This window comes from Ahaetulla prasina, chromosome 3, assembly GCF_028640845.1.
Source record: "Ahaetulla prasina isolate Xishuangbanna chromosome 3, ASM2864084v1, whole genome shotgun sequence".
NCBI classification, from domain to species: domain Eukaryota; kingdom Metazoa; phylum Chordata; class Lepidosauria; order Squamata; family Colubridae; genus Ahaetulla; species Ahaetulla prasina.
The window spans coordinates 131,926,170-131,939,515 of record NC_080541.1 but is presented as its reverse complement, the minus strand read 5'-3'; positions in this window follow the sequence as shown (position 1 = coordinate 131,939,515).

Sequence of the window (13,346 nt, the reverse complement as noted above, 5' to 3'; positions counted from 1 at the left end):
TATGCTCCTGGGTCTGATTTCTAATTTGCTTTATTAAATTTTCCTCCCTTTGCATTATACCAATTTTTTGATCTTCTTTCCATCTAGCACTTATTTGCCCATATTGAAACCAAGTATAATTCCTCCCTTCTTCATTTAATACCTGTAATGATTTTAATTTTTTAAAAAGGATTTTGACTTGGCATTGCAACGATTGTAAAATTGCCATCATTTATATACAGAGACTATTCCATACTTGGGAATATATGACTTCAAATATTAACCAATAAGCAGGGGTGAAATCCAGCAGGTTCTGACCGGTTCTGGAGAACCAGTAGCAGAAATTTTGAGTAGTTTGGAGAAATGGTAGCGGAAATTTTGAGTAGTTCAGAAAACCAGCAAATACCACCTCTGGCTGGCCCCAGAGTGGGGTGGGAATGGAGTTTTTGCAATACCCTTCTCCCAGGAGTGGGGAGGGAATTGGGGAATTTGCAGTATCCTTCCCCTGCCATGCCCACCAAGCCACACCCACAGAACTGGTAGTAAAAAAAATTGGATTTCACCACTGTTTATAAGTCATTTAGAGCTTTAAGTTAAGTAACAATACTGTAAATTTAAACAAATGCATAACCATGTCCACTGAAGAATATCTGGAAGAACATGGGAGGGCCATCTCCTTTCAGTTCAGAAGAACCTCTTTCAGGGGCAGTCTTTTGGGACTACATGCAAGTTATGAATAGAGCCAAATAAAGTTGTGTTTGAGATTAAATCCAGAATGATTGAGTTCATTCTTTCCCCTTTATTCCCAATACCCATCATTCTCTAATATTCTCTATTCACTCTCCCAAACAGCATGTTATTTGAGACATGAGCAGATGTCTGAACCAGAGGTCTGAATTGATTACCTGTTGAAGATTTTTGAAATTGTGTTTAAAGCTGCTTGTCGTTATATGAAGCAATCTCATTTTTAGTGTACACATTTCTACATTACAATAATACATTAGAAAGACATGGATCCTTGTAGCCAGGGGTGAAATGTTACCAGTTCAGACTGATTCAGTCAAACCGATAGCGGTGGTGGTGGCATGTGGTTCAGAGAACCAGTAGTGGCAGCAGCATGAGGCTCCGCCCACCTACCCAGACATCGTTACTTCCTGGTTTTAACCAGGAAGTAACCTGCTTTTGACCTTCTGTGCATGTGCAGAAGGCTTTGCACATGCGCAGAGGGTCCAAGTGCACATGTGATGTGCACACCTGTGTAAGTGAAGTGAGCATGTGCATGCAGAGCACACACTTCTGAACTGGTAGGGAAGGTAAGTAGATTTCACCCCTGGTTATAGCCTACCTGTACCTATTGAAAAATGGTTGCAGTTACTTACTGGCACCTGGATATGTGATGAGAAAAGATTGTTTTTGAAGTATAATCCTGTATATCCATTTCTTGATATGAATTACATGATGCACAATGCTTTTGTCTTGTCAGGATTTCAATTTATTTTATCAGTCTTCATTCAAGCCATTACTGAATCAAAGCATTGAATCAATATTGTATTTTTCTGGTGTCTAAGACAAATAAAAATAGAGTTGGGTGTTTTCAGTCCAGTAGTATTTCATTTAACTGATAATATGCAAGATGACTGTAGGATCAAGGAATATCTTCAAGGTCATAGTCCTCCTCAACACTCTTGATCATCTCACTTCTCAGATAAATTAAGATTATTTTGAGAGAAATCTGAATGTGAGCTGAGTCTAGATTCCCTATTTGCTCTGAGACCAGTGGTGAAATGCAATTTTTTTACTACCAGTTCTGTGGGCGTGGTGTGGCTTGGCAAGCATGGCAGGGGAAGGATACTGCAAAATCCCCATTCCCTCCCCACTCTCCAAATACCACCTCTGGGACCAGCCAGAGGTGGTATTTGCCAGCTCTCTGAACTACTCAAATTTTCTGCTACCGGTTCTTCAGAACCTGTCAGAACCTGCTGGATTTCACCTCTGCTTGAGACCTTCCATTTTTCTCAAAGAATAATGCTCACCAAGGTTATTTTAGAGTCTGGGCTATGACTGCTATTTTTGGTTATTTATAAGTAGTAGTATTTCAATTTGATTCTACTTCTCAGTAGCATCCATCAGGGCAGGGTTGAAGGCAAAGGGGAAAGAATAATAAAACAGAATCATGGTGTCATGACAAAAAACCCTTTGTTCATGGATTGTGATGGTATGATGCTGCTTTGGTCATTTTGATGACAACAGCAAAATTTTGCATGCACCCAGGCTACTTCTCACATAAAGAATATCTCGCTGTAGATAATGGATTAGTTGAAACTTGATATTTTTTGATATCTGCATACCATATAGTCAGGAAAAGCCTAAATGAAGAGACAAAGACTAAAGTAGACATCTCTAAGGTTCATAGATGGTTCCTCTGTAAGATTAGAGAGGACTGTGTTCCAAAGGGTGATGTTCTGTCCCCCCCACCTCAGTCGGGGAAACACGCGAACTGACTCAATTAGCCAGCAATGTAGTCCACAGCTATCAGCTCTGGCAGCAAACCAGCGATCATCTGCCAAAGTTATCTTCCCTGATGCCGGCGTCACTGAAGCTCGTTACTGGAGCAACCAGGAAGTCAGGAACAAACAACAATTCAGGCCAAATGCTCAGTCAAATAGTTCAGCTCAAGTTTCCACCAGTCAGTTTGTTTTGTTCGTCACGAAGTAGTAGAGCAGCCCCTCCTGTTTTTATACCCTGTGGGGTGTGGCTCCGTGACTCAGCACACTCTAGACTCCTGCCCCACCCCCTTTTTTGTTGTTCCCACCTCTCTTTTCTACAAAACCTGGGATTTAACCAGGACTGATTGTCCACAGCTGGGTCTGGAAGCATTGCCTGGGCAGGGGGAGATACAGGAGACAGAGGCCTCTTCACCTCCTCTACCTGGCCTGCCTCTGGCTCCTGGAGCTGAGCCAGAGAGGCCGACCCTGCAGAGGGGAGCCCTGACGGCCCTTCCCCTCACTCTCTGAGTCACTTTCTGGCAAGGGCCCAGGCCTGGGGGGGAGGGAGGCCTGGGGCCACAACAGGTGATATGAGAGAGAGAAAATCTATTTCCATATTCCTGTACAATGTTTCTATCAGCCTCATTCTGTTCAAAATATCCATACTGCATGACTATATATATATATATCTATGAAAATGAGTTTGGACCAATAGGGCTATTCTGCTTTATGGCTTTTCCTAACATCCATGTTTATATCAAGAAGCTGAATGATTCAGTGCTGAAACAAGATGATATTATGGCATTCTAGAGAGCCATGGAGGCACAGTGGTGAGAAGGTAGTATTGCAGGATAATTTTGCCGATTGCCAGCAGTTCAATCCTGACCAGCTCAATGTTGACTCATCCTGCCATCCTTCTGAGGTCAGTAAAACAAGGTCCAGATTGTTGGGGGCAATATGTTGACTCTATAAACTGCTTAGAGAGAGTTTGTAAAGCTGTATAAAGCAATATATAAGTCTAAGTGCTAGGGTTGTTGTAAGCTGCCCAAAGTTGCTTGACAGTGTCATGAGCAGCATATTAATTTAATAAATACATATTTTCCCCAAGTCAATTATGGATGATATGCAAAGACCTAGTTCACACAATGTCATTCAAATAAGCTATAGTTTCTGATTGTGGCTAAGGCAGTGAATATTATCTACAACATCTATCATAGCCTCAACACCAAGTTTTGGACATCATACTACACCCAACCACAATACAAATAAGCATGATATGCAATTATATAGGGAAACTGGCAAAGAAGATGGTGACAGTAGTCTATTTATAGCTCTCTCTCTCTCTCCATGCTCACTAATGTAATATTTTACATAAGTAAGTAGAGCTCATCTATTACTGTCATAACCTTCCACTTAAGGTGTTTCAGAAATATTTTCCTACTGAGAGTTCAGACACAGAAAATATAAGTAGAGCAACAACAGTCTCTCTCCCCTGCCCCCAATGCGGAAGGCACTAAGAAATTAAAACTAGCCATCAGTTTTTGCAAACCTGGATTTTGGACTCTGGCAATCTTGACAAGTGCAGTTTACCATCCCAAGCATTTCAAGATCCAAAGCTATTTCTTTCACAAATCTAACTAGATTCCGATGTCATAGCTGAAGCAACCATAGCTGCTGGTGCGATCACTACGCTAGTGCTGCTGCTGTAGAGCTTAAGGCTCCCAAGTGAGCATTCAGTGCCACATTAAATTTAATCTTCTGTATCCCAGGAGGCTGAAGTTAATAAGATAGTGCTGAATGTTGTGGCATTCACAACAGGGGGTCAATTTATGTAAGGGGAGGTGGACTATGAGAAGCATTTTCCTTTACAGGTCTCAGTGGAACCTGACATCCCATTTAGAAAGTCCTTAACATATATACTGTCCCTGACTACACATCAAGTGGGTTCTGGCTATTGATTGCTGGCGTGCAAACATAAAAAGTGCTTTGGTTTCAAAGAACCTGGCACAAGTACATTATTATTATTATTATTATTTAAAAATGCTTGTGACCAGCATCTCATACATTTCAGGGGGTCCCTGCAAGACAGGTTCTTATTTTCTGTTGTAGCATCCTTAGCATGTCAAGGAGAACACACAGACACACACACACACAAGCTGTTGAATTGCTATGGAACTGGGGCTGTTTAAGCACGATTAATACAATCATTATTACTCAAACTGACATGGAGGTGGAATCAATAAACACAGCCACCAGAGAACAGAACCTTGCTAAAAGATCTTCTTACCTAAATAAGATAAGTGATTCCTTCCCACTCTTGGCTTCTTGTTCACATTCAGTTGGGATTTGCTTGGATGGAGTTTAGAATTGGATTTGCTTTCTCTGGGGTGACGGCTGGCTTCTCACGAATCCTGTTTCGAGTTTAGTGGTTTGCCATTGTGGAATCCATTCCATATCCAAGATAGCCTGGATTTGATAGGGACTGGAAGGCAGTCAAAAGGAAATAACTATACCCATGCAATCTTGGCTATCCAAGCAATGCCAACATAAACTCAAAGGATTAAGACATGGCTGGCATGTAAACCAGGAGAAGCAGCATCTGTTCAAATGGCATGCAAATGCATCATTTGCTAGAGCAATATGCAAATTCCTACTTTTGTCATTGCCTGGCACAGATTGGAAAGATTAAAGTTCAGAGCTGAAAATATATCATTTTTCAATTGATACGATTTCTCTTCACGCCATACCAGACCATACCATATCTTGCCATGTTTTGTTTTGTTTTGCTTTTTAAGGAAAATTTACAGGATGCTAGAAGCTCAGCTCAAGGGAAGTTAGCAAATTGGAATTTCTTTCAAGCCAAGTGACAGCAGCTATGATATTTCTAAAGCTCATGGGTAGCTCCCATGTTTTAGTCAATATAAAATAGGAAATAATCTTGCCTTGGCCTTTCAGTCAGCCTTTCTAGTTTAAAAGAACAAAGAAAATAAAGAGTAGCTAATGAGTTTATATACAGTCTTACCTTGTTATAAGCATAATCCTGGTTTGTTACATAAGCATGGCCTGATACCCTATACTAAGCTATAAACCTCATGTTTATTAGGTTTTACAAAACATGGTGAATCCAGACCTAGGGAGCAATACAACTGGCTTGGATTGATATTTGAAGTCTGCTAAGATATCACTATACCATTTTTAAAGAATATTTTATTAAACTCTGGGCAGCTTTGAAATTTCCTAGTTTAGGGCACTTCCTTATGCACAGGTACTATTCCAAAATATACATTGCTGTCCTGGATCACAATTGCAAAACCATCACAAATTCTGTGAATTACTTTTGCCTGAATTGTTGCTCCAGGGGAAAAACTGAGATAACTTTGCAATATTTCCTCTGGAAGGGCACAATGACTGATTTTTCAAGGGTGAAAACTCCTGCCTCCCTTTTCCTTTACGTTGCCTCTTCTGAAATCAAATACTTCATCCCCATCCTTCCATGTTGCTTTGTGGGGCAACTGTACTCTTTCCCACTGGTAAAAGAAGTGACAGATAAGTGAGGCACAGCAAAGAAATAGGCAAGAAGCTCCAGTGAAGAGGGAAAAAAGGCCATGTTTCCTGAGTCTTCACCTTAAGATATGGAGGAGAGATCCATGCTCAAACTATTCAGCATCTATTAACTTAGATAAATAACTTGGAGGAACATCGAGAAGCATCAACATAGATTCAGTAAATGTAACTTATAGGTAACTCTCACATACTTAAAAGTCTGATGTGAAACCTCCTCTTAAGGTTATAGAATAGTTCATTTTTGCTTACACAGATGTATTATTTCTACTCAAAAGAACCACAGTATGGCATCTTTACTGCAAAAATAAAACACTGATCCAGATTGAAAATTCATTGTACAGGACATGACTAGGTGATCCTGTAATTTTGATTAAATCACTGATGCTTGTTTCTAACCATATGGGTTCCCATTTAAAACACAATGAAGAACTTGAAGAATTTTTCAGCCAGCTGAATTATTTCTGGGCTTATAAACAATCTGGCAAAAACAGTGTTTCTTTCTTTTCTTTTTCTTTTGGTGGAGTTCCTAGCAGTTTAAATGGTGAATATTTAGCCTCCGTGTGTATATTCTTTACTCTGTGAATGCTAAACTATTTCCCAAATAACAAATCTTACAGGTGTTATTATCACCTCTTTCTTTGCAGAGCAAAGAAAATGCACTAAGTAGCTCAGTGTTTCAGATAATAAAATCATCACTTGGGATTTCTTTTGGTCCCAAGATCTCTAAAAATTGTGCTACAAAGACAGATGTGATTTCTTGTTAATTTAAAATACAAAGCAGAAATCAAAAACAGATTAACTAAACTTAATACTGCCCTTTTAAATCCCAGTCTCAACACTTGCATAATAAATAATTAGTTTTCCATTCACTGTAGTCTTTAGCTATTCCAAATTTATTAAACACTGTCTTATAAGCACAAATATGTGAGTCTCAGATATCTAAAGGCTGCCATTTCTCAGTTATAGCTTGGCTATCAAACATCATTTGTAAATTCATTTTGTTACACTTTTCAGCTATAGATCCAGTGATGATGAGGCTGAAATTTTCTAATAACTGTGGTTATTTTTATTGGGATTTTTATAATATTTTTTTTCTTTTCTTTTGCTGACCTTCAGTCAGTTTTTGACTCCTAACAGCTGCCTGGACTACTCCAAGGAGTTTTTTTGACAAGGCTTTTCAAAAGTGGTTTACCATTGCCTCCTTCCTAGGGCTGAGAGAGAATGACTAGCCCAATATCACCCAGTTGGCTTTGTGCTTAAGGTGAGACTAGAACTTACAGTCTCCTGGTTTCTACACCAAGCTGGCTCTTATTGGAGATTCTAGCTCTGCTTTTCTCATCATTTCTTTAGAGCAAAAATATGGTTGTAAATATACAACTTGTGACCAAATCAACACATCCAATGGGTGAATGGTTCTTGTAGGGCAGTGTCGGTGAACCTATGGCACGCGTGCTGGAAGTGGCACCTGAAACCATCCCACGAAGAATGTGCAGCCTTGTTGGCTCCTATTCCGCGTTCCTGTGATCACACGCACACCGGTCAGCTGGCTGGCGCACCTGCGTGAGCGGCGGAACCCGGAAGAGCAGCATTCCATCAAACATGTGCAGGCTGGCACTTGGCCTTCCGGGTTGACATTGCATGCATGTGCGATGGCCAGGTGTTCATCGGGCACACCTCCATGCCAGTATCTGGGTGTTTAGGTGCCAGCTCATGCATGCGTAATTGACCATCGCTCTTCCGGGTATTGGCGCGCACGTGCACACAAGGGCCAGCAGGGCCACACATACCTCACAGGATGGTTTCGCGTGCCACTTCCGGCATGCAGGCCAGCACGCAGGCACATCAAAGGTTTGCCATCACAGTTGTAGGGGCTGAGAGAAATTATATGGCAACTGCCAGTGAAGGAGGGTTCAAAGAGGGCATGGGGTTAATTGAATTCTAATTGGTCCCATAAAGTGGTAAAAATAATAATTCCAGGTAGCAGATGCTAGATAGCAAGAACTCTGTTGATTGGTGGTGGGAGAGGGGAGGGAAATGCACATGAAAAGTGGTAGTGCTTTAATTGTACAATCACAACTCTCATCTTTGCTTTTTTTTAAAAAAATCCCATTCCCTTGCAGATATCACTGAGCAACTCCCATTTTTTCTTCCTGGTTTTGTAATCATTCACCTCTCTTGGGTGGCATTGCTGCCATGACTAAATTACACTTCTGCCTTTGGTGCTTTACTTCAAAAGGTCATCCCATCACTGAACGTGAAGTAATTGTCAGGTTCCACTCTAGTTGGGTTTTCTAAATGCAGAAAAACTGGGAGCAGCCAAGAGGATACCTGTTTCTGAGCCACCAGATGGCAGCTAAGAAATAAAGAAAACACTTGTTCTAGGAACAAAATGTTCCTAGGCTCTGGGGAAAAAGATTGGAAGCACTCAGACTAAACCACAAAACTGGATCTTGTTACTATTCCCTTGCAACTTGATCATTTTGCAGGATCCAATATGGGTCGGTCACCTCGGCCAGAGGTTTTGTATTCTGAGCTTTTGGACTCATGCTGGAGCCTATCTTCAGGGAACTTCTCTCTAGCAGAGTGTGAGCTGTTTTGTATGTGGTATTTATAGTGTCTGTTGTATATAGCCTTTTAGATGTATTGATGGCTGGCTTTTAAGTCATTGGCTGTCATTTGCTTATGCTGCTCAGCCCTCGCTAAGTACTTGATAGGCTGGTGGGATATCAGCCAGATTTTATTTCCTGGACTCCAAGATCACTGCAGATGAGGACTATAGCCAAGAAATTAAATGACATTTGCTCCTGGGAGGAAAGCTATGGCAAATCTAGACAGCATATTAAAAAGCAGAGACATCACCCTGCCAACAAAAGTGTGTATAGTCAAGGCTATGGTTTTCCCAATTGCAATCTATGGCTGTGAAAGTTGAACCATAAGGAAGGCTGAGTGCCAAAGAATTGAGGCCTTTGAAACTCTGGTGCTGGAGAAGACTCCTGCGAGTCCCTTGGACTGCAAGGCAATCAAACCGGTCAGTCCTAGAGGAGATCAACCCTAACTGCTCTTTAGAAGGCCAGATCCTGAAGATGAAACTCAGATATTTTGGCCACCTAGTGAGAAGGAAGGAGTCACTGGAGAAGAGCCTAATTCTGGGAAAGATTGAGGGCAAAAGAAGAACGGGACAGCAGAGAATGAGGTGGCTGGATGGCATGAGCTTAAATGGACTCTGGGGGTTGGTAGAAGATAGGAAGGCCTGGAGGAACATTATCCATGGGGTTGCAATGGGTCAGACATGAGTTTGCAACTAACAACAATATATCAGCACTTATGTTGACTGGTGAGGGGTCTGTTTCCCAGGCTTCAATCACTTCCCTGGCTGTTTTTGGCTTAGGACCGGGATACTTACGGGACCGTCTACTGCCACCTTGTATCTCCCAGCAACTTGTGCGTTCTCACAGAGAGGGACTCCTTAGGGTGCCGTCAGCCAAGCAATGTCGACTGGCGGCCCCCAGGGGAAGGGCCTTCTCTGTGGGGGCTCCTACCCTGTGGAACGAACTTCCCCCTGTACTTCGACAAATACCTGACCTTCGGACCTTTCGCCGCAAACTTAAGACTTATCTATTCTGTCTTGCAGGACTGGCTTGAATTTTAATTTTTTAGCTGATTTTATGGGTTTAAATTTTTATTAATTTTTTAGGGTTTGATTGTATTTTAAAATTGGGCCAAATTTAATAAGTTTTTTAATGTCTGTTTTTAGTATTGTATGTGTTTTTGCTGTATTTTATTTTGGCTGTAAACTGCCCTGAGTCCTTCAGGAGAAGGGCGGTATACAAATTAAAATATTATTATTATTATTATTATTATTATTATTATTATTATTATTATTATTATTATTATTATTATTATTCCTGTTCATCCAACAATCTGCAAAATTGAATGTGTGTCCTTGGGAAGCCTGGGAAACAGGCCCTTGTCAGTTAGCAGGAGTGCTGATTTATCACCAGCCTATCAACTATTTAGAAGGTGAGGGTTGGGCAGGAAAACAACAGCCAATGTCTTAAAAGCCAGCCATCAAGACATCTAAAAAGCCACATACAACAGGCACTATAAATTAGTGGTGGGATTCAAAAATTTTTACTACCGGTTCTGTAGGCATGGCTTGGTGGGCATGGTGTGGCTTGATGGGTATGGCAGTGGAAGGATACTGTAAAATCTCCATTCCCACCCCATTCCAGGGGAAGGATACTGCAAAATCCCCATTCCCTCCCGATCAGTTGGGACTTGGGAAGCAGAGAATAGATGGGGGCGGGGTCAGTCAAAGGTGGTATTTACTGGTTCTTCGAACTAATCAAAATTTCCGCTACTGGTTGTCCAGAACTGGTCAGAACCTGCTGAATACCATCTCTGCTATAAATACCACTCACATTCTGCTATAGAGAACTGAAGATGGGGTCTGGCACGAGTCCAAAAGCTTGGAATACAAAACTCTGGTCCCAGTGACTGACCCAGATTGGATTCTGCAACATTATCCTGGGACATGTATATTCACCTTCATTTACTGATCATTTTGACCACATATTTATTTACCCGCCTAATCCTTTACCAGGCGAGTACTGCATTTCAATCTGTTCATTATCTTGTTTGATTGCTCCTTGCCTGTCAAGAAGTGAAATGTGACTTTACATTTCACTTCCTGAAATGTGAAGTTACATTCACATGCAAACGCTAAAAAAAAATAAGTTTCATTAATTTTGAAAGTGGAATGGCTTTTTCTTTGTTTCTTTTCTTTTGTAATTAATCCTTGGAATCAATATAATTTTAAATGCTGAATTCTTGCAATTCTTGTACATGAAATAATTCCTGCACCAACTTACTGACACACTGCAATTCTGGAGTTTTGCATATTTATAATGCTGGCTTGGCCAGCAGTTTGCTAGTTCTCTGCTTTTTGCCAAAAGATGTCAGTATTAAGCTATCAGTTTTGTCAAATAGTTGAATCTCTCTCTGTTACCTCATCAGAGTTTTCAGTCAGAGCCAGTCACATATAGTTATAGAGCACTGAAATAATTTCATCTGATAGAATTCATGAAATAGTTCCTTCCTATTGTTTACTTTAGCCACCCATGGCTCCCGGTATACCTAAAACCATGCCTCATGGTGTAAGGATTTTTATATTATTATGCCCCTTAATTGTTTATAATAAAATAATTATATTATTATTTAAGACAATAATCATAAATCATGGATGAAAGAATAAATCAATATCTGAAGCATTCATTTGTCATATCTCCCTGCAATTTTTCTGGTTGGTGCCAAGCAAATAAAGAAAAGCTGCTTTAAAAAAATTAAAACAACTAAGATAAATATGACATGAAATATCATACTCTGGCAAATTTCGATTCTGAAGATGATGCTTCACATACAAGAGGCAAAATAAAAAAACCACTAATTTTTGAATTATTTGTGAATCTTTGTTTTATTCTGGCTAAAACACTCTTTGGATGGGAATGCTTATACTGGCATTATATTTCAGAACGGATACCTTTTGAAGCTGTAATGTGGTTTATCTTGCAATTTATATAACAACAAGGGAATACAACTCCAAGCCTACTGCAAAAAGAAAATAAGGAGCATCAGAGACTATAAGCCAAGTGTGAATTAGTTCAACACTGATTTTATTTTTTGTACCTGTGGGATGCACTATATAACTCATGTCTATTTGTAAGAGCACCTGCTAGTGCAGTGTTTCTCAACCTTAGCAACTTTAGAATGTGTGGACTTCAGCTCCCAGAATTCCACAGCCAAGCATGGCTGGACTAGTGAATTCTGGAAATTGAAGTCCACATATCCTGAAGTTTGCCATGGTTGAGAAATACTGTGTGAGTGACTCAAACAATAAAGATGGCAGCTACAAAAATGCAGTCAAAGTCCTGTTGCTTTTTTATGTGACACATATGGAAAAAAGAGACTCCAACTGTGTGGCTGCAGCTGCCATCTTGACTTTCTTAAGCATAACCAGAGATGCTCCTGGGATGCTACCCTGAGAAGGAAGCACGTTTTCAAAACTCTATGGTAGGAGATGAGCAGGGTGAGCTGGAGGGCGCGATTAAATGCGTCATCATTGCAAGAGACTTGACAAGAGACTCAGGTCTGGTCCCCTTATTCACTCTTATGAAGCAACAATTTAGGTAGACCATTAGTAGACCAAATTCTTGTATATAGGTAGCAAGAATAAACTCTTAGTGCTTTGAACTCAAGTCCTGCTCCTGGTTATTTGTGGTGGAATTCAATTTTTTTTACTACCAGTTCTGTGGGCGAGGCTTGGTGGGCATGGTGTGGTTTGGTGGGCAGGGCAGGAAGGATACTGCAAAATCCCCATTCCCTCTCCACTCCTGGAGGAAGGATATTGCAAAATCTCCATTCCCACCCCACTCTGGGGCCAGCCAGAGGTGGTATTTGCTGGTTCTCCAAACTACTCAAAATTTCCATTACTGGTTCTCCAGAACCTGTCAGAACCTGCTGCACTTCACCTCTGGTCTGACATCTATTGTTTAAACAAAGTAGCTCGAAGGACATGTCATCATTTTAGCAATGTGAGAATTCAAAACCTTGGATGAAGATTTTTTTTTAAAATTATCCAATATTAACATCAGACATTATCGTTCTAAGACTCAAATTAGAATTATTCAAATAATAGCAATTGCCTTCCTACTTGTTTCTTTACCCTTTTGTTCTTATTCTTCATTAGTGAATATCAGTATAGAGAGAAGGATGTGTGGGGAAAGTCTTCTTTATATTGTTATTCGGAGAATGCTTGCATCATCCACAAAACAGAAAAATTCAAAGCGTTGCAAAAATCCCAGACTAGAAAGAGTGTCTGTTTTGTTAAAGAAGATCCTTTTATTGGCGGTTCAGAGCATAAAGTTTATGAAACCTAATAACAGCTTCAAAGACAAATCACTCCATGACGCCTAATTTGTAGTCCCCCCACTTTTTTTTTTTCAGTACCAGTAAGGAAACAGATGCTAATTGCAGTTCCTATGAATTATTTTAAAAGGTTTAATGGATATTTTAAAAAGAGAGGACTAGTCATCCATTGTTATGAGAATCTCCCAGCCCCGGGCAAATAGGAAAGAAGAAACCTAGCATCAAATTCACTTGTCTGCAACCGAAAACTGAGTTTCAGAGCTCGCAGCTGTGTGTCTAAGAAAACAACTTGCTTCTGAAAAGGAGTGGAAAGTTACAAGCTGTCTCCTACTGTGTTTAATACAATAATGGAGACACAACTTGATCATGTCTGGAGCAAGATCAAGACTAACA